Below are 27,586 nucleotides of genomic sequence, written 5' to 3'. Positions count from 1 at the left end.
AATGGTCATCTTGGACTTAGTATACATAAGTCAATTTTTTCACTTGTTCAGTCTCCATTTTTTCAGGACTCACTCTTGCGGATCCCATCATTTCAAATGATTACCATTTCTGAGCAGGTTTACATGTTCAAGTGTATGCAAGTACAAATATTGGTAAGCACTTCTCTTCCAACCAATATGATTACAACCAGAGAGTTATTAAGTTTGCCAACTGCTCAAGGCATGTAGAATGCCAGAAAGAGGGTAAAATACCTGTCATTGTAATGATGGCCTAAGGCCTTAGTTCAGAGAATGTTTACATATGTTATTTGAATAGTTTACTTTAGAAAGCTTATTTTAATCATAAATAACTTATTTATTGTATGTAAGGTAGACAAACACAAAGGAAATGGTGACAAAACCCCACACAGCTACTTACAACCAGCTCTAGAGAGCCTCACAGTGTTCCCCCTGCCGATGTTCCTGGGTGAGAGTTCCCTGCCATGATGCTCCTGGGTGAGTATTCCCTGCCTCAGTGTTCCTGAGTGAGGGACCATGATAATGTGACAGTTGGAAGTGACCAAAACAGTAAATCTAGTACCACTGAAGGAGACTTTGGTCTCACTGGTTCTCCACTGCAGTTCCCCATGTCTGCAAGCTTTGGATGGCAGCTTTACAGGCTGCCATGACAGAGGGTGCCTACAAGGGTGAAGTCAACACTTCCACCACATGAAGTAGACCTGGGACAAGCAGCATGGTCGCAAGGAGCTCTTCCTCAACTGGCTCTTTTGCACTAGAGGTGCTCAACCCTCTAATTGTTCTGCAGAAAGAGGGAAAAAGACTAACAAGCATTGAATTATAAATGCTTTTCTTTCACAGAAAAAAACTTAGACCAGTAATATTTTATTCAGTACTTTTAAAGTGACATTAATGAGACATATCATATATGATACTTATCATAACAGTATGAACTCATATGTACAGGCCCAATATGTTTCCATGCAGCATTTGACATGATATGTCTGAAGAACTAAATGCACTTCTGAAATGCTTATCTGATGTCATTATTTACTTTTTTTTTTACACTAAGTGACAAGTTGGCAGGGCTATATTTCATAGATTTGTAAAATGCCAGTGCCATAACCCTCACTGCAGAAGTGATCTCCATTTCCAGACTGTTTTTTCTTGGCCAGGCTATGATTTTTTTTTAAATATGATTCCTTTTTATCAAAACATATTTATTTTTGTTATTGTTAAACCAAACTCCTGGAGTGGGGGAATGAAGCACTCAGTCCTCAGAAAAGGACAAGGTTATCTCTGGTCTCATCTGGGACTGTAGAAATAAAAAACAAACATAAGGTGTTAATGACAATGATTTTAAATCCTTCAAGGTCTGTGCAGTGTACTCATCAATGTTAACTGCAGCTCTTATCCTGTCATCTGATTTGTATAATGTTTCCCCACACAACTTTTACTGGCCTGAGTACATTTCCCCCTCCTGCCTTCTTAATTCCTATGTAAGAAGGAAATAATGTGTCCCTGTAACTAACTGTACATCAGTTGCCACAGTATAGGAAGTAGGAGAAATGAAGTTAGTTATGTTTGGAACCAAGGGATGCATTCTGCAATACAAAATATTATGCATTGCTTTAAAAAAAGGAAGGAATGCATTGCAAATGAAATGAAATTGTTACAGTATTTTCTCAATTTCTGCAATGGATACATTGAGAGCACCACATACTTTTGGTGAGGGAGGTGAGTGAAGTATTGATCTACTTATTGGTAAAAAAATGTGGCTGCTATGGTAACATTGAAGATTGTCAATTTCATGATCGCCAGAGTCTAGCAGGTGCTGATCTGGTTAAAAAGAAGTTTTTAATTGTATCAGTAATCGATACAGGATTTTTTTCTAGCAACTGCATTTTCCTTTGGTAATATCTTAATTATCTGTTGTTATGAATTACACATTATTTCATGGATTATTTCAGCAGAAGGCACACCTGCAAAATATGGCATTGATAAGAGGCACAAACAGAATAGCTGGCGGAGCAGCAAAAGTCATGACCAACAGGTAGTCCCTCAGCCAGCTGCACCCCTGAGGTGTGTAGTACCTGTCAATTTATCCTCAACCACATGCACCCCTGAGGTGTGTAGTACCTGTGACTGTACCCTCAGCCACTCATACTACTGAGGGGTGTAGTGCCTGTGAATGTACCCTTAACCATGCACATCCCTGAGGTGTGTAGTAAGTGAGAATGTACCCTCAGCCACTCGCACCCCTGAAGTGTGTAGTGCCTGTGAACGCATCACTTCCAGGAGTTAATCCATGTGCACCCCTGAGGTGTGTAGTGCATGTGAGTGTATCACTTGCAGGAGTTAACCACGTGCACCACTGAGGTGTGTAGTGCATGTGAGTGTATCACTTGCAGGAGTTAAGACACACGCACCTCTGAGGTGTGTAGTGCATGTGAATGCATCACTTGCAGGAGTTAAGACATGCACACCCCAGAGGTATGTAGTGCCTGTGAATGCATCACTTACAGAATTAAGCCATGTGCACCCCTGAGGTGTGTAGTAGCTGTGAATGTATCACTTGCAGGAGTTAAGACATGTGCTCCCCTGAGGTGTGTAGTGCCTGTGAATGCATCACTTGCAATGTGACACCCCTGCACTAGCCCAGTAATCAAGGAGCCTCAATCCTCACCACTAACACCAGTGAGGGACATGCACATTACCCTGGAAACAAATACAAATAAATAAATAATATTAAATATTGCAATAGAAATTGAAATGATTGTCAATTCTAATAGATGTGGTGTTTTGTGAACTCTGTGTCATTGTACACATTCTTCCCTGGTGAGGTACATATGTGTTACACTAACTGAAATTGTGTTACATTTGCTTGGTGTCATACACTGTTCCTTAATGGCAGTGTCAGTGGTAGTCCCATAGATCATGATAAGTGCTTGCATGTGAGCTTAATGCTGAGTTGCTTTGATGATGGGATCTACTGCATGCAGGGCACCTTCTTGACAATAACTAACAATGCTGTGGGACCTTGATCTTGACTCAGAGGTCCATGATGTGGAAGTCTCACAAGGCTTACCTGCCTTCTTTTGGGGGGAGTCCACATGAATGTGTGCAGCCACACCTCCAACTGTCCATAATTTAACAAAACATTTAGATTATTGCCTCATGTTTTTGTGTTTTTTTTCTGGGAAATCATATGACTGAACTCACTAAAAAAGCCAGACAATTGAGAGTCAGACTTCATATCATTCTAAATGAAAAAAAAACTGTTAGTGTACCAACTTTCTAAGTTTATAAGAGCAATATTTAAAATCTGATCCTGATTTTATGTCTCCCCCCTTGTTTTTGGTTTTGTCTAAAGTTCTCATGCTAAGAGGTTGAGTTATACATGCAGCACTTTGTTGGGACACATGTGGAGTCTGGCCTACTTCTGTGTGCACACCCTCTCAGCCTCATCCAGCAGTGCCTCCAGTGTGCATTTGGAAAGTCTTTCCTAGTGTTTGCATGTTTGATGATACTGATGAACATCGTGTGTGTAAATATAGTGTAGATGAGGATCATTGTGGCATTATGCCTGGCATCCATCATTCCCACCTACTGGTGAATTTCCTCATGTACACCCTCTAATGCTCTTACCATCTTTACCTGACAGTGGCAGCAGCCTGGGCCTATGCTGCAGTACATCTTCTGGGAGGACAAGGCCTAACTTGTCTCTGGAGCAAACTGTGAAAAATATCTTCACCTGGCACCACTTTATACAGACGTAACAGTGAGCAATGCAACCTATGAAGGTGTGTTGGAATGGTGGGGTAAAGAGATTGATAAGTAATGTATTGATGGTTTATTCCCTAAAGTGCACCAGTTCTGTCTGCACTTTGTTCCTGAACATTTGCATTATCAGGTACCACAGTCTACAGTACACAATTCAGTTCATGTTAAACTACTGAATATAAACAAAGACTGATATGTTTTTTACATAGCAAAGGGTATAACGGCATTACTTTAATAAGATTTTCCTCTTAACCAATAATTCAGAAGCTAATCTTGAAAATGTCACAATAAAATCCAGTGTAAACAGTGTACGTCTGTTTTGATCCTTACTATGCCTATTCTGCACTATCTACTACATTCCTAGCCCTCTGTCATACTTCACAACATTGTGGTGTCCATTGCTGCAAAAAATGGTAACACTAAGAAAGTTTCAAGAAATTAAGTATTAAATTATGAAGGTCTTATGCAACTGGGGCATTTCAGAGCTCAGCTCTATAAAATGCATTATACATCTGTGTTAATTTATCATCATAGGTAACTTCATGCTGCAGTGGATGATCCTGAGAAAGCTCAGGCAACACATCCATCACATTCTACCCAAGCTTTCTGGTGCATATTGCATGCACATGCAGTTATTCTGTGAGTGTACCCACTTTCTGGTGCCCGATGGGCTCCAATGCAGGGTGTTAGCTGCCTGACAGGGTGATGTCATACCCTAGTAGTCAGAGTTTCATACCTCCCTCTTCATTCTGATCTGAACCTGTCCAGAGCTCAGGGTATGGCCACAAACTGGTACAAAGAAGAAACCAAAATCTTTCTGTACCTCCTGCAGTCAACATAATAAAAGGAGGGATTAGATGCAGTGGGTGCAGACCTATTTTAAAAAAATAAGATGTGTTGACCCAGATGGGGGACAAATTGCTATCACTTACCAGTATCCACTGTGTTGGCAGACAGTGCAGGCATACGTACAATGACCTACAGTAGAAGAGAACTGACCAGTTTGCTTGGTGGGTCAGAGAGATTCAGGAGATGCGTTCAGAGTTCCAACTCGTCCAGGCAATAGAAATGGACTTTAAACAGGCCAAACCCTCACCCACCAGCTATCAGTATCTGGGAGATGGCAGTTTAAAGTGTGCCTCAGAAGTTCCATAGGGCATAAGGACTGGTGTAATTATCCAAAGACTGAGTGGGTAGTCAGCATCACCTAGAAAACATAACAAGGAAAGGACACATAAGAGGGGGTGATTAGACTGGTCCCTATCAAATGATATAAAACTCATTTGATGGGAAATCATTTGGCTGAAACCAAAACATAAAAAGCTCAAAACACTGAAAATTTGACTGAAACTCAAAACACTGGAAATTCCAGGCCAATAGAAGTTCTGCATAATACGCCTCTTTGTACATTTTATGCCCATATGACCTGCAAAGGGAATATCATGGGCTATGGCTAGAAGCACCAGATGGTAGGCTCTAGGCACTACCAACTGCTGTTCTCTATCACCTTCTAGCCCTCCCTCAGGGTTCCACTCTCTGTATAGTAACCATTTGTCCCAGTATACAAATTCCCCCTTCCCTTGAGAATCAGGTGCATCCCTAGCTACCTGCCTCAGGCCTTGCAATGTAGGGTCTGAGAGCTGAGCCTGTCTCAACTCTCTCCTTGTAACCCTTCCCAGCTCCCCTTCCACAGGAAGTCTGACATCCTCTGACAGTGGTGCCTCACTGTCAGCCTGGGTACTACTGCTCACCTCTACCTTTGCAGTTACCCTGTCCAAGGGAACATCAGTACCCACAAGCAGCTGTGGCTCACCTTCAGTTTCACTGCTACCATGTAGCTCACTCCCTGAAGTAACCACCTCACCAGTCCTGGCTGCAAGTATGCAGTCTGTCTGTGTCTCCCCCAGGCTACCAGACCCATATGCTTGTCTCCTAGCCTGACCGCATGTAACTGCATAAGCACATGGTACTGCCTCATACAAATCCTTCCCTCTCAGGATATCTGCAGGATGGTAGTTTAGTACCCCTGTTGTCTCAAGACAACCTACTATTGGCATTTTGTCTTTCCCACTTACTGGCTCCCTCACTTTGGTTCCCCACCTTGCCTCCATGGACACCTGTATGCCACATGGCCCCACTCATCTGTACCACATTGTCTATCAGCTAACCAGATCCTCATGTCCTCAGGCAAAGTGCTAAGGCCTTGTTCCCTCACCAAAAGGTCTGCCAGCCCTTCAAAAGTGGTGACCTGACATCCACTCACCCAGCTATGAAAATAAGTGCTCAGCAACATATTCACACACACTTTCATCTGCCTTGGGTCTATGCTCACAAAACTTTTTCCTATACATTTCAGGTGTTAGCTTAAAACATTCTAAAAGACATTTTTTACAGCAGTATAATCAAAACAGACAGAGTCAGGCATTTTTGACAAAAAAGTTACAGCTTTCCCATGGAGTAAGGGGGTCAGGAACCATACCCAGAGCCTTTGGTCAACAATATACTGTTTGCATACCCTCTCAAACATATGAATGAAACTATCAAAATTATCCCTCTCTTTAAATTGCGGAAGAAATTTACTGACCTGTTGTGCTTCTGGGGTCCAGTTACTCCCTTCCCCATTACCTCCATGACTCTGACGAAGAGTCAGCATTTCCCTCTCATGCCTCTTCTGATGCTCCTTTTCTTTGACTTCTATCTCCAAATGCCTGTCCTCCAACTCAAGTCTCTTTAGCTCCAGCTGGATTTTTAAGTCCACTGCAGAAAGGTTGCGCTGTCCATTCTCCCAGGATATTTTATCTCCACTGCCAGTCTGATTGTCCTCCTGGATGCTGTTTTCTGATGCAGCTGTAACCAAGCCTACAATCAGGTCTGCCTTAGTCAGGTTTCCATGCACCAGTCCCCTAGCCTGGCACATCTCCACCAGCTGGCTCCTTGTCAGCTTTCCATACTCCTCTGCTGACATGCTGACTGCTCACCCTGACTAACTAAGCTACCAAAAGAAGTAAAACAATTGTGATCTGAACTCTGTGTATTCACTGCATGACTGATTTAGTGTACCAAACACCTTCAGAGATCACTGCACATAAGCCACAGGATTCACTCAACCCACACCACTACAAGCCAATTAGTATTTGCCAACTACTTAATATGTAATGTGGATTTCCCAACTACAGCAAACCACAATGTGATGCCCGTGCCCTGGCCCAGCAATCAAGGAGCCTCAATCCTCACCACTAACACCAGAGTGGGTGTCTCATAGGTTCATAGGTAGGTACTAGGCTGTCAGCCTGAGGGCCTACATAAGCCTAGCCAACAAGGTTCCCTGGCTTATGCCACCCAAAAAAGTTATTTTCCTGTGCCACTGTCGAGCAGAGACATAGAAGTGATCCCCGGGGTGTATTTCCTATTTCCCATCCACTCATCAAGATTTTTCTTGAAGAGTGCTAACGAAGAACTTAGCTTGACATCAATGGGTAGCCTGTTCCCGAGTTTGGGAAGTGTCTGGGACAGGAATCTATCCCTCCAGCATGTCCTGTTTATTGTGGTGACAAGGTTTAGGTCCCTAGACCATGTAGCTTGAAGGGATTGGGATTTATTTAGGTGTAGCATGTCCAACAGCTCAGGGTTTGACATAGCTTTATATGTTAGGCAGAGATCACCTCAGAGTAGGCAATATGCTACAGAGTAAAGCTGGAGTTTTTTGAGACGGTCAGTGTAGGGCATCTGTTTAAGGCCAGTAACCCTCTTTGTGAGTTACATCTGTGGCCTTTCCAGCTGCTGCAGATGTCTTGTGAGGTACATTCCAAAATGGGCGTTGTACTCTATAATAGGTCTAATGAGTGTCAAGTAGAGGGGAACAATGACCTTTTTTTTCCTGGATGAGAACCCTTTTATGATGAGGTGTCCCATGTAGAAGGACTTCCTGACTACTGTGGCGATGTGACTATCAAAGGACAGACTACTGTCCACCTGGGTCCCAAGGTCTCTTATCACACATTCGGTGTTAAGTAGACTGCCGTCTGTGTAGTAGTTCATGGGTACAGAGTTTTTACCAAAGGGGATGACAATGCACTTTTTGGCATTGAGCTTGAGGCCATGGCTCTGTCACCAGGCATCTGTCTCAGCGAGGCCCTTCTGTAGGATTTCCACATCATTTAGGGACTCGACTATGGTTTCTAGTTTGCAGTCATCTGCGAACTTTGTTAGCCAGAGGCCTTCTGTGTTAGCCTGTACTTCAGAGAAGCAGATACCAAACAGGAGAGGTACTAGGACTGAACCCTATGGTACTCCACTTGTCACTGGTTTGAGATCAGATTTGGAGTGTGCAACTTTTACAGTGTGGGTTCTGTCAGTGTGCCAGTTGGCAACCCATCTTGTGACGTAGGGATTTATACCTAGTTTAGTAAGTTTAGCTATAATTCCAGAATGGGGGATGGTGTCAAAAGCCATGGCGAGGTCAAGATAGGCTGTGTAAACCACCTTACCCTCATCTACGGTTTTGGTGACTGCCTCAAAGAAGTTGATCAGGTTCAGGAGGCATGATCTGCCTTTCACAAACCCGAACTGGGTGGGATCCAGAGTTTGGAGGCTACCAATGTCTTTGTTTATGAGTTCCATGATGATACATTCCATGGCCTTGCAGACCAGGCTCATCAGGCTAATAGGGCAATAGTTCCTGGGATCAGTGGTGGCTCCCCCTTTGTGGAGTGGGATAACTGTTGCTGTACGCCATTCAGTGGGCACAAAGCCTGATGTGAAGCCTTGATTGAACATGGTGCTTAGGTGCGGAGCCAGTTCATTCTGAAGTTCATGTAAAATGCAGCCTGGGATGTTGTCCAGTCCCATGGATGCTGTGTTTTTGACTTTAGAGAGTGCAGCTTTTACCTGCGTGGTTGTGATTACAGGTACTCTGCATTCTTCCTGTATAGATATGGGCCCTTTAGCAGGTGGGGGGGTATAGTTAGCACTGAATCTATCTGCCAGGATGTTGGCAATATCAGTTGGTTCTGTAATTTTCGTGCCGTTGTGCTGTAACTCAGAGCAGATCTGGGTGTTGCCATTGAGATTCTTGACATAGCTATAGAATGCTTTGTGGTTGCCCTTAGAATCAGTGGTGATTTTGCTAGCTTTGGAGGATCTTATAAGAGATCTCAGCTTCTTACTAAGGCTGACCAGGGAGCTCCTCCACTCATGGGATTTTACTCTCTTTTGCAACAATTTCTTCCTTCTATTGTATGGTTTGTTTATGGTAGGGGACCATCAGATTGGTTTCCTTTTTTTGGAGGATAGCATCTTGGTTCTGTTTGGGATAGCACGAGCCATGCACTCATGTAAGTGTTTATAGAGTGCATTTGTGTAGGATTAAGCAGTCATAACTATATTGTCCATCTGCATGGGTGTCATGAAGTTCACCACTTTTGTCTTAAGAAGCATGAAATTGGTTTTGGAGAATTTTTTTACTGTGGTTTCCTTAATGGGGGGTGGGGGCGGGATGTGGATATCAAGGGTGATTAGCTTATGGTCGGATTGGACCAACGAAGAGTTGACTTCAGGTGTGGAACACCAGTCACTCATGTTGGTAATGACTAGGTCTAGGATATTGTTGCCCCTGGTGGGGGTGTGGATAAGTTGATCCAGGGCATTGGAGTTTATGAATTCCAGAAAGAGTTGTGTGAAGGAGTTGGTACACAAGTAGTTTTCCCAGTTAATGATGGGGTAGTTGAAATCGTCCATTATTAGGGTGTTTGGAAAGGATAACAAATACACACAGTAAAGTGCAATTTCCCTTAAGAGCACACAGAGATCACAGTCAGTCCAGGGCTGGTCGCTCCCTTGCTCCCCAGGTCCCCAATAAGACTCCACACTGGTACAGCTGTAGGGTCCAGATCTCAGCCTAGCTGGCAAGCTAACCTCCAGTACCCTCTCTGTCCAACCAGTGCTTCATGTCCCTGCTCAGGTAGGTGACACACACACACACACACACACACACACACACACACACACACACACACACACACACACTTTGTACAACTTCACAGACACTCCTGGGAAAGGCTGACACAGATTCTCCCGCTGTGCCCCTATACCCAGCCTATACGGTAGTAATTCCTGCCACCACCAGCTAATAATTATCAGCTACCCAAAGGCCCTTAAAAGGGTGTCCAATTATTACTGTGTAATATAATAATATATAATTGTACCAATGGTAAGTGTGACTAAACAGTCTTAAGACTTATTGGAAGGGCTTATTACAGGATCACTTATAAGCATGCAATGTACTCTAGAGCTTAATTATCTCTACATAAACCAGCCACAGTTGAAAAGGGTTTAAAAATATTTAATAATAAATACTAAAAACACAAGACAATACTACTACACCACAGTGCTATTCAAGAGTTCTGCAATCACACAGAAACTTAAAATAATTCAGTAGTACAGTTCTGACATAACAGAAAAACACTTAATCTAATGTTTATAGTCCTAGCTATTTCTACAAGAAAACACACTTCTAAAACAACTTACTTAAGAAAACAGGCAGTGGTGAGTTAGATGTCCAAGATCAAAATGCTTACAGTCTCTCTCTGAGCAATAGTTTTTAAAATTACTAACGGTCATTTCTGCTGGGCACTCCCAGATTACATAATTTGACACTTAGGTTTTCCCAGTATACACATTACATGATTTTGACACTTTCCTGGTTCCCAGGCCGCACAAAACTGCATTTACATTTTTTTACACTTAAAGCAATAAAGGACATTCCACATGTAAATTCTGGTGATTAACTTTAGTCTTAAATCAATAGAAAGAATTTGCTAGTCCAGACATAATGACTCCGAGCTCTGGAGATCAAAAGAACATACAAGACATAATGTTAATTTCAAAGAACAGATGTGAAATGCTTGACTTAGCTTTCTTTACAGCAGATGGCAATGTTGCCACAATCTTGAAGTTCAACATTTTACAGTATTTTTCTTTTTTCACATTTATATTTACAAATGCCAGAATTATGTATCAAATTATATGTGACTAGGCTGGCAGCCTTCACCCTTATCTACCAGTCTTCACAATAACACTAGAGCAGAAAAACTTTTTGCACAATGACTCAGGCAACAGAAAGTAGAAAGGGCTGTTGTCAGGCTTAGGGAGCCTATAACAAGGAAGATGACAAGGGATGCTGTAGAAGTATTAGAAATATTTCGGAAATAGTATGAAACTTTGTATAAAGCAGAGAAATATGGAAATCAAGAAAAGGTACAAAATAAAATGTTTATGGAAAAATTAAATATGCCACATTTAGAGGTAGATGAGGCTCAGTTACTAACACTTAAGATAGGAGGAGATGAGATAAAAATGGTGATGTATAACCAATCTGCAAGAAAGTCCCAAAGAATAGATGGTATTTCTGTGGATGTTTGGAAGCTAGGAGGGAAAAAATTGATAAAGAGTCAGAAGGCTTTGTTTAACAGTATTTTAAGAGGAGGAGAAGTACCAGCATCCTGGAAGAAAGCTGTGGTAGCTGTAATACCTAAAGAGGGTAAAGATCCATCAGATCCAGCTTCATACAGGCCCATTTCAGTACTAAACCATGATTATAAAGTGTTTATGTCTATAATGGCTTAAAGAATGGCAACAGTGATGCCAACATTGATAAATATGGATCAATGTGGTTTTGAGGAGGGGAGGCAAATATTTAACAACAATAACAGAACATTGATGATCCAGAGGGAAGCAGAATGTAAGAAAATACCAGTGTTTTTGTTGGTCTTGATGCAGAGAAAGCATTTGACAGAGTAAGCTGGGACTTTATGAGGAGGGCAATGGAAACATTTGCATTCCCTGATAAAATTATAAGGTTGATTAGGAGGATATATGAGCAATTTGAGGTGAAAAGTAAAGAGTGTGGGGTCATCTCTGATAATTTCTGCTTGAGCAGAGGAATAAGGTAAGGGTGTTGTCTCTCTCCCTTGTTATTTACATTATATTTAAAACCACTGGCAAAGAAAATAAGGGACTCAGAAATCCAAGGATATAATTGGTATGATAGTCAAGAAAAGCTGGCTCTATTTGCAGATCATATTATTTTATACCTGACAAAACCAGAAAGGGACATCACTGTGTTGTGGAACATTTTGAGGCAGTTTCAAATCTTTTCAGCATATGAAATTAATGAAGCTATAGCAAAAGCAACAGTGGTAAATTATTTACCCACACACAAATTAGTTAAACAATATTCATATTTATGGGGATATGATAAAATGAAGTATTTAGAAGTATTGATTAAAAATGATTCTCATGTGCCAGCTAAATATATGAAGGAACAGACTAAACAAAAGATAATGCAAAAACTGTGAAAATGGAAACTCTGCTATATGGACATCGAGAGTAAAATACAATCAGCTAAAATGCTTTTAGTCCCTTTAGTCTTATACACAGGCCTGGCATATTTTTATCAATCAGAGGAGAAGTTGTGGATAGCAACTAATAAAGAGCTGAAGGATTTTATCTGGGAGAGGAGGACTGTAAGAGTTTTATGGGATAAGCCGATTCTTCCAATAGGACAAGGCAGATTGGGATTACCCAATTTGAAGGGGTATTTCAGAGCAACACAGTTAAGGTTCCCCTATAGCACAATCAGAAAATGTTAATTCAAAGTGGAAAGGGATGATGAAATGGGGGGAAGCTCAAGAAACAAGGAGAGACTGGGATTTTGGATGCAGACCTTTAAGGACAATTGCAATAATCATACAGAATATTATATGCATAAAGTAGCAGAAAGTATTCTAAGAACTAAGCCAATATGGGATGGAGAAAGGAGATTCTGTCAGTAGGGATGACAATAAGCAAGAGGGTGCTGAAATTTGTTGGAGAAAACTGGCAAAGGAACCAAGGTTATTGGGAACAAAAAACTAGAGAGGGAAAGGTAAAATAATGGGAAGACACCAAGAATTTATTTGGACTGCAGTTTAGAGACTGCCTTCCCTATCAATGAATGATATCAGAGTATAGACAAAGAGACAGAAATAGGGGGTTCTAAATGAAAGATCATCACTAGTAGCATTTTTAGTAAAATCTAAAACAGAAGCTGCTGTTAAAAAATGAAATAATTAGTAGACCATATAAGATATTGCATGATAACTATAAGAACATCAGAGGAGGTTAGAAAAGATTGGGAAGAGAGACTGGATAAGCAATTTGCAAAGAAACAATTGGGGGATATATGTATGTCTCCCAAATATGCAACAAAGTCTAATAAATTTAGGATCTTTGCTTGGAAGTGTTTACGTAGGTATTTTATACCCCAAGTTGACTCCAATTAAGTTTTCCTCGAGTAAACAGCAAATGTTGGAGGTGTGATGGGGAAGAAAGAGGTAACTAGGAACATATTTTCTGGTAGTGTAATGAGTTGGCAGATTTTAGATATTCCCTGTAAACTGATTTGTCAGAGAAACTGGGTGAGCAACTTGGTGTAACTAAGGAAATTATGTTTTTGAGCTATGATGCAGAATTTGAATTGCCTAGATATAGTATGGCCTTGCTTAGTGTAATTATGGTGGCTGCCAAAAAAGCAATTACTAAAAAATGGAAATCAAAGTCTTACCCAATTTTACTAGAAGTAACGAATATAGTAACAGAGATAAAACAAGTGGAACTGGGGTCTTTAGAAAAGGATAGGAGTAAATTACATAGGAAAAATGGTAATTGTGGGAACAATACATGCAGGGGAGGAATGAGGTTTAAAAGAAGGCAAGATGTGAATGAGCTATATAATGTTTGACTGACAATGACTGGATATATTATATAATATAATTATATATTATAATATATATATATATAAGTGATGTATAGTGTTTGCAACTACAATTGTGTCAGTGTGGTTTGTTGTAGGAACAATACATACAGGGAAGAAATGAGGAATGAGGTTTAAAAGAAGGCAGGACTTAAATGAGCTATGTACTGTTTGACTGAAAATGATTGGCTAGATTATAAGTGATGAATAATGTTGCAACTGGGAGTGTGTTAATATGGTTTGTGAGGTAAAATGCTTGCAATTAGGATTGTGCTGGTGTGGTTTGTTTTCATTTATATAAAAGTATGATTGCTTATGTCATAAGTGATTGTTTAATAAAGATGTTTCTTTAAGGAATTGAATAATTTATATAATGTTGCGGTGGTGGTGCTGCGGTAGCGTTGTCGCCTCACAGTAAGACGCTGTCCGGTTCGATTCTTAGCTAGAGCATCTTCTGTGTGGAGACATGCATGAATGGGCATACCTTCGTTGAAGGTTGTGCATCAGGGTTGGTAACTTGGCATGTAAAAATCAACTACCAATCATTAGCTGACCGGAGTTCCGCTGTGGCGACCCCTAACCGGGAAAAGCCGAAAGACACAACATGTAATGTTGCTTACATTATATGAGATATAGCTGTATATGAGAAGCATAAGGTTTGCTAATTTTAACTTAATACAGATAGATTACTTTTATATAAATGTAAATGTGCCTATGTGACAAGTGATAATGCAATAAAGGTGTTTAAAAGAATGTTTGCAACTAGAATTGTTGTTTTTTAAAGTTCAAGTTTTTGGAAAATCGATCATATCGTCTCAACAATATGAATTTCAAGTGTATGAAAACTCATGCTTTTGATACATACCCCATACGTACACACACACACACACACACACACACACACACACACACACACATATATATATATATATATATATATATATATATATATATATATATATATTTTGGACAATTAATGCATTTGAGCTCTGAGACCAGCAGTCTTCATAAAAAGTGATATTGCATGCACTACTAATTCTGCTGGGAAACAATTTGTGATAGGAATTCACTCTGCATTCTTCTGACAAGAATCATACCAGCTTCCTCTCTAAGGGTGTTCATCACTTTGGTTGGATCTCTCACCTAGAGCTGTCGCTCTGGACACTACATTTCCTTTACACTTAATGTTAGACCTATTTAGGCCTTTCACAGCTCTCTTTTTATACTGCATCCTTGAAGTAATTAAAAGAGATCTGGTTTTGGTAATATAACCAGTTAACTATCTGGTTTTAAACCAACAGGTTCAAGTTTTCAAAATGCTTTCATTACAATGAATTATTCACACCACTATTAGAAACACTATTTATATCACTGGTCTACCAAAATGCATTGTTTACATCACCATTTTCATGTTTTGGCCACTCATCATCTTCTGTTTGGTAAAAAACACTAAGATATGCTGCAGAACACATGTACACACCCAGACACACATGCACACACTGTGTGAGTGAGTGAGTGTTTGTATGTGTGGGGAGAGGGTGTTTGCACATGCACTGTGGATGTTTTGTGTACTTTAATTTAGAATGTAGGGTTATGTTAATGTAGATAAGATTTTTATTAATTTATTTAATCTTTATTTAATTATTTATATTTGTTCATTAGCATAGTCCGCTGATCAATATTGGACAGTTTTGGGCTCAGCCCGTGTGAGATACACAACATTTAACAAACTAAAAATACAGAAATGTAAGCAATAACGGAGTAGTTCAAACTAATTACATAAAAAAACACTGTGTATATACATTGTAGTGAACAAGCACAATGCAATGTCCTATCAAGCAGAGTGTAATCTACAATATATACATTAGTTTCTAAGGTGGGTCAATCTTTAGTGAATCTTTAAAAAAAAACAAGAAACATCTTTATTGAAATATCACTTACGACATAGGCAATCATACGTTTATATAAATGAAAACAAACCAATTTGAAATATTTTCAGTTGCAAACATTATACATCACCTATAATCTTCTATATAGTCATTGTCAATCGAACATTACATGATTCATTCAATTCCTGCCTTCCCTTTAACCTCATTCCTCCCCAAAACATTATTCTGCATGTATTGTTCCCACAATTCCCATTTTTTCTATATAATTTGCTCCTACCCTTTTCTAAAGATCTCACTTCCAGTTCTTTTATGTCTGTTAGTATATTCACTATTTCTAGTACAATTGGTTTAGACTTTGATTTCCATTTTCTAGTAATTGCTTTTTTGGCAGCCACCGTAATTAGACTCAGCAAGGCAATTCTGATTCTGTATCATCTCTGTAGTTACACCAATTTGCTCACGCAGTATTTCTAACAGAGTAGTCTACAGGGAATTTTTAAAGTCTGCCAACTCATAACAATCCAAAATGTATGTTCCCAGTGACCTCATTCTTCATCATTATACCTCCAACATTTGCAATCTACCCAAGGAAAAGTTCTTTGGAGTCTATTTGGAGTATGTAAATAAATATGCAAACACTTCCAAGCAAAAATCTTAAATTGTCTAGACTTTGTTGCATATTTGGGAGCCATACATATGTCATCCCATTGTTTCTTTGGAAATTGCTTATTCACTCTCTCTTCCCAATTCTTTGTAACCTCTGATTGATTCTAACAGTTATCGTGCAATATTTTATATGCCCTATTAACTATCCATTTTTTAGCAGCAGCTGCTGTTCTAGATTCATAGGTTCATAGGTGTTTACTAGGTGACCACAAGGGCCTTTTTAAGCCTAGCCATGCATCCCAAATCTTTGACAAGTTCTGATACCATTGATAAGTGTAAGCAGGGGCTTAGGAGATGAAACATTTACAAGTTAGGGCTTGGGAGATGAACCATTTACAGGTTGCCTCTATCCATTAGAGTCATAGGTGCCAAACCAGGGATGAATTTCCTGTTCCCCATCCAACTGTCTAGGTTGCACTTGAATTGGCTTAGGAAGAAACTCTGTTTCACATGGATGGGGACCTGTTCCAGAGATTGGGTAATCTCTGGGATGCATGCCTGGCTCTCCAGCAGGTCCTATTTATATCACATGCAAGGTTTAAGTTTCTAGAACAGGTAATTCTGGTGCTGTTTGTTTTTCAGATATGCAGGAGATCTATCAGAGTGGGGTCTGACAATGCCCTGTATATCAGCCATAGATCTCCCCTCAAAAGCCTGTAGGAGACAGAATACAGGGGTAGAGCCTTGAGGCAGTCTGCATAGGACATTTTACTTAAGCCATGTATTCTTTTAGTGAGGAACCTCTGTGGACATTCCAATTTTTGTATATGACAGGTTAGGTATAGACCAAAGGGGGCATTGTACTCAATGATAGGTGTGATAAATACCAAATACAGCGTAAAAATGACTTCCTTGGACTTAGATGCCATACCTTTGTTTATAATTTGTGCAACGCTGAAGGATTTCCTCATTACTGTAGACATGTGATGGTCAAAGGCTAGATAGTGTCCCTAAGTCCCCGACTACTTGGTCAACTCTAAGGGATGTGTTGCCAATATGATATTGTCCAGGGGTGGATGACTTCCTGAAGGATACTATTATGCATTTCTTGGCATTTAGTTTTAGTCCATGGCTCTGAAACCAGTTGTTTGTCTCTGTCAGCCCCTCCTGGAGAACATTTGTGTCAGTGTGGGATTCAATGGCAGCTCCTAATTTGCAATCCTCTGCAAATTTAGTCAGAGACCACTGACATTGGCCTTAACTTAAGAGAAGTAAATGCCAAAAATGAGTGGTCCAAGGACTGATCCCTGAGGGACTCCACTTGTGACTGGCCTCTTTGTAGACGTGGACTTCCCAGTTCTAACTTCCTGGGTCCTGTCTGTCAGCCATTTGGCTACCCACCAGGTAACATATAAGTTAGTACCTAACCTTTTTTGAATTTGTCAACAATACCTGAGTGGGTTATTGTGTCAAATGCATTGGCCAGGTCAAAGTAGGCAGTGTGAACCATTTTATCCTCATCCATTGCTTTGGTGGCCTTCTCAAAGAAGTCCACAAGGTTGAGGAGGCATGATCTGCCCTTGACAAAACAGTGTCTGGAGGTTTACTATATCACTATTGATCATTTCCATGATAATTCTTTCCATGGCTTTACATACATACAAGACTAGTGAGACTTATGGGTTTGTAGTTTCCAGTGTCTGTAGATGGCCCACCTTTGTGAAGAGGGATGACTGTTCCTGTTCTCCATTCATGTGGCACGAAGCCGGTTTGGAGGCTATAGTTAAATAGCAATTTCAGAGGTCCCGATATTTCATTTTTCATGCTGTTTAGAAGGCATCCTGGGATATTGTCTGGGCCCATTGATGCAGTGTTCTTTGCCTTAGATAGAGAGGATTAAGGACCTGTTCCCTAGTGATAGCAGGAGGAGTTATATTAGATGGTATTTCCTTAGAGAAGGTTGAGGGGGAGAGAGGGGTAAAGTTGGAGCTGAATTTATCAGCCAGTAGGTTTGCTATATCTTCTGACTCAGTATAGGTGGCTTCACTTACAATGAGCTCTGCACACAATTATGTATTGCCTTTGAGGCTGCGGACATAGCTAAAGAATGCCTTGTGGTTGTCCTTGGCCTGGGAGGCCAGATTCACCTCAAATTTGGCTTTAGTAGACTTTATTTGTCCCCTGAGATGTTTGTTTAGTTTGATGAGAGTGCTTTTATCCTGCTAGGTGCTGCACCTCATAATTCTACTAAAAACTACCAGTGTTGGTCTTTCACTATTCCTTTCTCTTTGCCTGTACTCGGATATCAATCCTTGATAGGGAAGGCAATTTCTAGCCAGCAGTCCAATTGGCCTTTTCTCATTCTACTAGCTTTCTCTCAATAATTATTTGCTCCCAATACCTTGTTTCCTTTGCCAGTTTTCCCCAGTAAATTTTAGCCTACTTTTAGATATTCTTTGTACCCCTAACTGATGTCATCTCTATGGGCAAAATATCCTTCCTCCATTCCCATGTTGGCTTAGTTCATAGAATGCTTTCTGCTACTTTATAAATGTAACATTCTGCATGGTTGTCTCCTTAAGGATCTGTATTCAAAATCCCAGTCTCTCCTTATTTCTTGAGCTTCCCCCTTGTTTCATTAGAATCCCTTTCCACTTTCAATTATAACTTTCTGCTTGTGTTATGCCTTAACTGTGTAGCTCTGAAATACCCCTTCAAATCAGGTAATCCCAAACCACCTTGTTCTATTGGAAGGATCAACTTATCCCACTTGACTCTTGCCCTCTTCCACTCTCTGACAAAATATTTCAGCTCTTTATTAATTGCTATCCACAACTTCTCCTTTTACTGCTTGTATCTTGCTATCCATATCCATAAAAAAGAGTTTCCAATTTGTCAGTTTTTAAAATTATCTTTCATTTAGTCTCCTCCAACATATCCTTAGCTGCCATAAGAGAATCCTTTTTAACCCATATAATTAAGTACTTCTTTTTATCATGCCCCTACTGCTGAACCAATTTGTGTGGAGGTACATAGTTTACAGCTATTGCCTTTATTTTAGCTTAATTAATTTTGCATCCTGAAAAGATCTGAAACTGTCTCAGAGTGTTCCACAACACTGAAATATCCTTTTCTGTTTTTATCAGGTACAAAATAATCTCATCTGTAAATAAAGCCAACTTTTCTTGGTTACTGTATCAATTATATCCTTAAATTTCTGGCTCCCTTGTTTTATTTGCCAGTGGTTCTAAATGTAATACAAACAGCAAAGGGAAATGAGGACACCCCCTGCCTTGTTCCTCTGTTCAAACAGAATCAGAGAAGAACCCCCTCCCAACATTAGTTTTCACCTCCGTCCCTCATATATCCTCTTAATTAACCTTATTATTGTGTCAGGGAATGCAAATGCTTCCATTGCTCTACTCATAAAATCCCAGCATATTCTGCTGAAAGCTTTCTCTGCATCAAGATCCACCAACAACAGTGGCATTTTCTTACATTTTGCTTCCCTTTGGATCATCGCTGTTCTATTAATGTTGCCAAATGTATGCCTTCCTCCACAAAATCTCTATGATCCATATCTATCAATTTTGGCATCACCTTTGACATTCTTTTAGCCATTCTAGACATAAACACTTTATAATCATGGTTTGGAATTGAAATGGACCTATATGAAGCTGGATCTGATGGGTCTTTACCATCTTTAGGTATTACAATCACCACAGGTTACTTCTGTGATGTTTGTGCTTCTCCTTCTTTTAAACAAAACCTTCATGATCTTTATCACTTTCTTCCCTCCTAGCTTCCAAACTTCCACAAGAATACCATCTATTCCCAGAGGCATTCCTACAGGTTGGTTATATATTAGCATTTTTATCTCATCTCCTCCTATCCTAACTGTTAATAACTGAGCCTCGTCTACCTCAAACCTTGGCATATTTAATTCTTCCATAAGCATTTCCATTTGTAATTTTTCTTGATTTCCACATTTCTCTGCTTTATACAGATTTTCACAAAATTTCTGAAACATTTCTAATACTTCTACAGGAACTCTGGTTATTTTCCTTGTTATAAGCTCCCTAGGCTTGGCAATAACCCTTTCTACTTTCTATTACCTGAGCCATTGTGCTAAAAGCTTTTGTGTCGTGGGGTTATTATCAAAAAACAGTTACTTAACAGCAATCTTTCAAAGCTCAAGCATATTATCCAGGTAGCCCCTTATTTACTCTTTAGCAGTTGTGCTTCTTGTTGTTCCGTGAGATTCCACCTATTCTGCAATACTTTAACCTTTATCAGTCCCTTTAAATAATTCTTGTTACCTCTTAATCATATATCTTTTAGTTTTATTTCTACCCTATTTTTAAACTCCAATTTCATTTTATCCCAGTCCCTAGCAATATTTTCTTTAGAAATGTCTATCCTCCCTAATAAGCTCTGAATAATTTCCACTACTCATTCCTTAAATTCCTCTCTGTTTAACAAATAGGTGGAGAAGCATCAGTGTCTCATTTGTATTTCATTACCCTGGATTTTTAATTTAGTTATTATTGGCGCATGATCTGAAATAGTTATTAGATGCATATCAAAACTTTCAATTAAATGCACGTTTCTGTGAAACATAATTTCTGTGTAGCCCAGTTTTGAACCTTGTGGAATAATATGCAAATTCTGTCTGAGGTCCAACTACTGAATTCACATCTTCCATACCAAATATTTTCATAAATTTCTTTAAAAATCTACCCACTTTTATTATTTTTCACTTCTAGGCTCCCCAGATACATTTTCACCGTTGCAAATCAAATTCCAGTCTCCAGCTACAAGTAATATTCCCTGCTGAAAGCTGATTATTTCTCCCAGAATTTTCTTAAGCTCCAATCTTCAGTGACTCTTGAGAGAGAAGAAACTCAGAAAGCAGACAGGTTAAGTGAATCCACTCACGGTGTACAAAACTTAAAAAACAAACATAAAATAAAAAATATAACCACACCAGTGTTACAACCAGATGCTGCTTTATTGAAAAACATTGCCAATGGTTCTAAATATAACACTATATGTATATATATATATATATATATATATATATATATATATATATATATATATATATATATATATCATATAACAAATACAATAAAACAATAAAAAAAAAAACATTTACAATATTTACATTCATCCATGATAAACAATAATTTTATCCATAAGTAAGGGCATTGCATCCAAGTATAAAGATGTTATAGCCCCATTGTACATAACCCTCAACAGATCACAAAAAGGTTTTCCAATTTTTGCCATGCTATTTTTTATGAGTAATGTTATGAGTTCTATAACAAATGGTTTGCAGCTCTTTTTAAAAACAACTTTTGCTAGATTAATAAAATCTTTAAACATCAAATCATGTTTACTTTTCCAGTTCAAAGTAATAACTTTTCTGGCAATTGCAAGAACTGACCAGAGTAACTGAATCTGAGATTTAGGTATTACATTAAGTATAGGAACATTGAATAGGATTAGTGAGTTAGAAATATGACAGTTATCAGACCATAAAGCATTTATAAAATATCTGAAGTCTTTCCAGTATTGAACAACATTTCTTTATTCAATGAACATGTGAACCCAGTTGGCCTCTAGTAATTCATCACATTTACAACATTTACTTTCACTGTTTTTGAGTATAAGTTGTATTTTATGTGGGGTATAGAAACTCCTATTCATAAATTTCCATGTATACAATCTCCAGTATAATGAAGAAGAGGTACCACATGTAGAATTCAATAACAATTTTTTGGATTCATCAGATATTTGTTCTCCATTGATCTTTACATAGTAATTCCAAAAATCCGAGTCAAACTTTAGAGTGTCTTCTCTTAGTATCTTATAGATTGGTGAGATACTTAATTTTTGATTACCTGTCTTTTCAAGACACCTAATAAAAAGCTGAATCAAACTAGGTATAGATTCAGTCTCTAGGTTGACTGATACTCTCATTTTTTTTTCTATAAACTGCCGTAATGAGTGTATAAAAACCAACTGTCTTGACTATTATCAAAACTACATAAAAGAGAGTTTAGTGGTTTAATACTCTTATTTTCAGATCTATATTATAACAACAAATGATCAGATGATTGAACGTTGTTATATCGACCCCTAAATGTTGAAAATCCAAAACAGTGAAATGGGAAAAAAATCGCTGTTCCTCCCCCCAAAAAAATACTAAACACTAAATGAAGTGGGGGGGGGGCTACTTAAATATACTAACTCCAGGATTGCACTACAGTAGAGGAAACAGCACAACCCGGATGGCCGGTCCAGAGATTTCTTTCCCTGGGGAAAATTTCACTGTTCCAGCCGTTCACTATTTTGCCGGTTTGACATTTAGTGTTCGCTCTAACAGCGTTCGATCATCTGATTGTTCGCTGTTCTAAAGTAGACCCTTATTTTCAATAAACTGATGCCAGAATATCAAGTTATTTTCCTTTAATTTTTGCATCGCATTGATGTTAAAAGAATCTAGGCAATCAGGGGAGTATGCTATAGGGAATATAAGAATAGAAATTGTTTAATGTTGTAATTACAATCAATTATATTTTTAAAGTTATTAAATATGTGATTAATGCCATAAGAAAAATGATCAAACTTCTTATTAAATAAACAAAATTCATGTAAAAACCAATGAACTCCACTTATTCCATTTTGTTCCTTAAATTGATTTTCTATAGTTCTGACATCAGTTATATGAATCTCATGTATTGTTTTCCAGCCAGAAATATAGGTAGGTGTGAGCCAATGTAATATTACATTAATTATAACTGATAGGTTCATAGGTTCTTAGGTTCATACTAGGCTATCTGCCCTGGGGCATTTATAAGCCTAGCCAGAGTGTGTTTGGCTTTCGCCACCCATTTTAAATTAATTTTGCTATGCCCTTTTTCAGGTTAGTATACTGTGCCTCTGTCTAACAGTGACACAGAAGTGATACCCGGGGTAAACCTATGATCTCCCATCCACTCATCAAGATTCCTCTTGAAGAGAGTCAATGAGGGACTCTGCCTAACCTGGACTGGGATTTTATTCCAGAGTGAAGGGAGCCTCTGGGTTATGAATCTGTCCCTCCAGCATGTCCTATTTATTTCAGTGCTGAGGTTCAAGTCTCTTGTGCGCGTAGCTCGATGGGATTTGGATTTTCAGAGGTGCAGCATGTCCATTAATTCCGGGTTGGACATGGCTTTATACGTCAGGCACAGATCGCCTCTGAGCAGGTGGTATGCCACTGAGTAGAGCTGGAGTTTCTTTAACCGGGCAGCATATGGCATCTGTTTGAGCCCTTTGATCCTCTTGGTGAGGTACTTTTGGGGTCTTTCCAGTTGCTGCAGGTGTCTGGTAAGGTACATCCCAAAAGGGACATTGTACTCAATTATGGGCCTGATGAGGGATGAGCAAAGAGGCACGATGACCTCCCCTGATCTAGATGTGAATCCCTTCATGATTAGGTGGGCTATATAAAATGTTTTTCTAACCACTTTGGCCACATGGTTCTCAAATGAGAGATTGCTATCAACTTGGGTGGGGACCCTAATTACTTCTTCTGTACTTAATGGATTACCACCTATGTGGTAATTTGTGGGCACTTTGTTTTTGCCAAAGGGGATGACTACACGCTTTTTGGCGTTTAGCTTAAGGCCATGGCTCTGGCACCAGTTGTGTGTTTCTATGAGGCCCTTTTGGAGGATGCTTGTGTCGGCTGAAGAGTCGATTATGGCGCCCAGTTTGCAGTCATCTGCGAACTTGGTCAGCCACAGACCTTCCGTGTTGGCCTGTACCTCCGATAAATATATACCGAACAAGAGAGGTCCCAGGACTGAGCCTTGTGGGATGCCACTTGTAACTGGTTTGGAGTCTGACATGGCTCCTGCAATTCTAACCATGTGGGTTCTGTCCTTGAGCCAGTTTGCAACCCATCTAGTGACATAGGGGTTTATATTTAAGCTGGTGAGCTTATCTATAATGCTCGAGTGGGGTATTGTATTGAAGGCTTTTGTGAGGTCCAGGTAGGCTGTGTGGACCACCTTCCCCTCATCAATGTCCTTGATGACTGTTTCAAAGAAATCGACCAGGTTTAAGAGGCAGGATCTGCCCTTAACAAAGCCGAACTGGGTAGGATCCAGTGACTGTAGGTCCCCAATATCTTTATTTATGAGGTCCATGATGATCCTTTCCATAGCTTTGCATTACAAGCTATCTGTTGAGGCACCACCTTTGTGGAGAGGGACCACTGTTGCTGTATGCCACTCTTTGGGTACATATCCTGTAGTAAGGCTGAGACTGAACAGTAGTTTTATGTTTGGGTTTAGCTCTTCTTGGAGTTCATGTAAGACGCAGCCCGGGACACCGTCTGGTCCCATTGATGCTGTGTTTTTTGCTTTGGAGAGGGCGGCTCTTACCTGAACATCTGAGATGTCAGGGGGGCAGCACTCTGCTGGGATAGATATTTTCCCTTTTGGTGGGGAGGGGGGGGGGTTTGCACTGAACCTGTCAGCTAGGATGTTGGCAATGTCTGTGGGTTCGATGTATTTTTTGTCATTTTGGAGTAATTCCGAGCATATCTGGGAATTCCCACCCAGGTTCCTAACATAACTAAAGAAAGCCTTGTGATTATCCTTAGTGTCCTGTGCAATTTTTCTCTCGAAGCTGGCCTTAGACGATTTTATGAGTGCCCGTAGTTTTTTGCTAATACTGATCAGAGATGCCTTCCCTTTTTGGGATTTTGCTCTATCGTGTAGTAGCTTCCTCTTTCTATTGTATAGTTTGTTTATGGCTGGGGTCCACCAGACAGGATGTCTGCCTTTGGAGGATTGGGTCTTGGTTTTATTTGGGATTGCATGATCCATGCATTCCTGAAGGTGTTCATAGAATGCGTTTATAAAGGATTCTGCGGTCTGGGCCGTATTTTCCATAGGCTTGGGGGCTTTGAAGAATTCCACCTCAGTTTTGAGGAGTGTGAAATTTGCTTTAGAGAAGTTTTTCACTGTGGTTTTCTGGGCAGGGGGTGGGGTCGGGATGTGAATATCTAGTGAGATTAGTTTATGGTCTGATCTTACCAGTGAGAGATACACGTCTGGTCTGGAGCATAGAGTCCCCATGTTGGTGATGATCAGGTCCAGTATGTTTTCCCCTCTTGTGGGAGTGGTAACAAGTTGTTCCATAGCATTTGAGTTTATAAATTCTAGGAACCTTTGGGCTAGGGTGTTGGAGCTAGAATAATGCTCCCAGTCTATGTTTGGGTAGTTGAAGTCGCCCAATATAATGGTGTTTGGAGAAACCTTCATATTTTCCAGTGTTCTCAGGAAGGCCAAGTGGGATTCCTGGATTTGGGAGGGTGGTCTGTAGCAGGCTATAAACTGGAAGGCAGTTTTACCCACTGTTAGTTGCACATGGATAGTCTCTGATGCTTCTTGCTCTGCCACCAACCTGGAGGTGTGGGTATCTTTGACGAATATTGATACTCCCCCTCCTTTTGTGGTTCGGTCCAAGTTTTGGGGCCGAAAAGCATGGTATGAGGTATAACCTGGTAGTGCTGGGGTGCTCTCGAGAACCTTGAACCAGGTTTCTGTTACTGCACAGATATCGATGTTCTCCATGCTAAGGAGAGTTTTGAGTGCATGCATCTTGAGGTTTAGACTTCTGGCATTGAGTAGCATTACTCTTAGTTTCTTATCCCTTGTGATACCTATGGAGGTGGGTTTGTCTTTTGAGCCTTGCCTAAAAAAGGCACTATGGGGGAAGCAAGAGCCTTTGCCAATATCCGAAAGCCCAGGGGTGACAGGTGCAAGCTGTCCCTAGCTAAGTATCGTGGCTTGTCGAGCATGTCATCCCAGGCTGACAGGCATTGGATCCCCTTTGAATTACACCAATACTTAAGCCAATTGTTGAAATTGATCATCTTGTCTTCATATTGTGGCATCATTCTTGGTGAGGGTAAGATGCTACTCAAGGTCAGGGTCATACCGGCCTGGGCTACATGCTCAGAGAGCTCCTCTATGTCTCTTTTTATGTAGTCCAGGGAGGTACGTCTCAGGTCATTCACACCAGCATGGACAATGACCGAGTCATATTTGTACTTGCCTTGGAGTGACTTGAGTGCTTGTGTTATGTGGCGGATCCTAGCGCCCGACAGGCAGCTCACCGTGACCTTCTCCTTGTTCAGCCTGGTGAGCAGGACGTCAGTGTGCCTGATGACAGAGTCACCTATTACAAGTGTATCAGGTGTGTTGTTTAGCCTTAAGGGCTGTGACTGTTCGGTACACTGGCTTTGTGAGCTATGTGTTGCAAGTGTTTTGTTTTGGGGTAGCGGTTGCTTGGGTGTCTGCTTTGGAGGTCTCTGCTGCTTAGACAGATTTTTATTTAGAGCCTCCGAGTATGTTTTTGTGTGTTTATGTGTTTGGTTTGCTGTCGTGGTAGGTCTATGTGAGACTGGAATTGTAGTGAGTGTGGTTTCCTTCTCCTCCTGACTGGTTACGCCAGTACTGAGTTGAGAGAGCTTAGCCTCCTGTTTGGCTATATGGTTGCATCTCTCACATGTGTTGGAATTTGTTGGGAGGAGAAGAGGGTTGTCTGTGTACATGAGGCAGTTGTAACATTGCCTCAAGATTCCCAGATTCACCAGCTGGACCGGAGAGGAGTTTGACAACTGACCTTTGGACATGCTAGAATAGTATTGGGAATTCCTTTATAATTGAAAAAAAGGGCCAATGGGGAACAAGGTACTCAAGGGGAGTTTGTGAGGGTGTAGTGCTTTTTAGTGCTGACTTATATAATTGCTTTAGTGAGCAAATGCCAGGTAACTTAAATGCAATGTGTTACAGGCAACTTAAATGCAAAAACGACAAACAGTAACTTTCTTTCAAGTGAAACAAGGAAATAAGTACAGTAAGCAATGCAGATATCACAAGGGATCCACAGAAGCGCTGAAAAGCCGCTTTTTAGGTGGAATTAGCATTTCAGGGAAATAACAAGCAAACAAACAACAAGCATACAAACAAAGCTAGATTCAGCAGGCCTGGATCTAGTCTATGCTACAGCAAACAAGGTGTACTAATTTCAGTAAGAAACAGTTCAAATATGCAGGCACTATAAGCCTTTAACCAGAAATTCCCAGCTCAGAAGGGCAGAGTCCAGCCTCTCCTCCCACAAGAGTGCAGACCACGAACCTTCTTAACGTAAAATAACTGGCCTGAAGCCCAAGTGCTTAAACCAGAACTAATACACTTTTAGAATAACAGACACTGAGCCCTCAATCAGCAGTTCCCAACTTAGAAGGATGTAAACTACCTGTCCTGCCACCACAGTGCAGGCCACAAACCTTCCTAATGTAAAACAACTGGTCTGAAGCCCAAGTGCTTAATCCAAAAGACTTAGAATGATAGCTACACTTTAATCAAGTTACTACCAAGCAGTAATAAATACAATTGAATACTTTAAAGAATGCCTGGATTAGTGCTCAAGTTATACAAACAAAGATAGATTC

This window comes from Protopterus annectens, chromosome 14.part0, assembly GCF_019279795.1.
Source record: "Protopterus annectens isolate FY-2018-M chromosome 14.part0, PAN1.0, whole genome shotgun sequence".
Classification (NCBI taxonomy): Eukaryota; Metazoa; Chordata; order Ceratodontiformes; family Protopteridae; genus Protopterus; species Protopterus annectens.
This window is presented reverse-complemented; position numbering follows the sequence as displayed.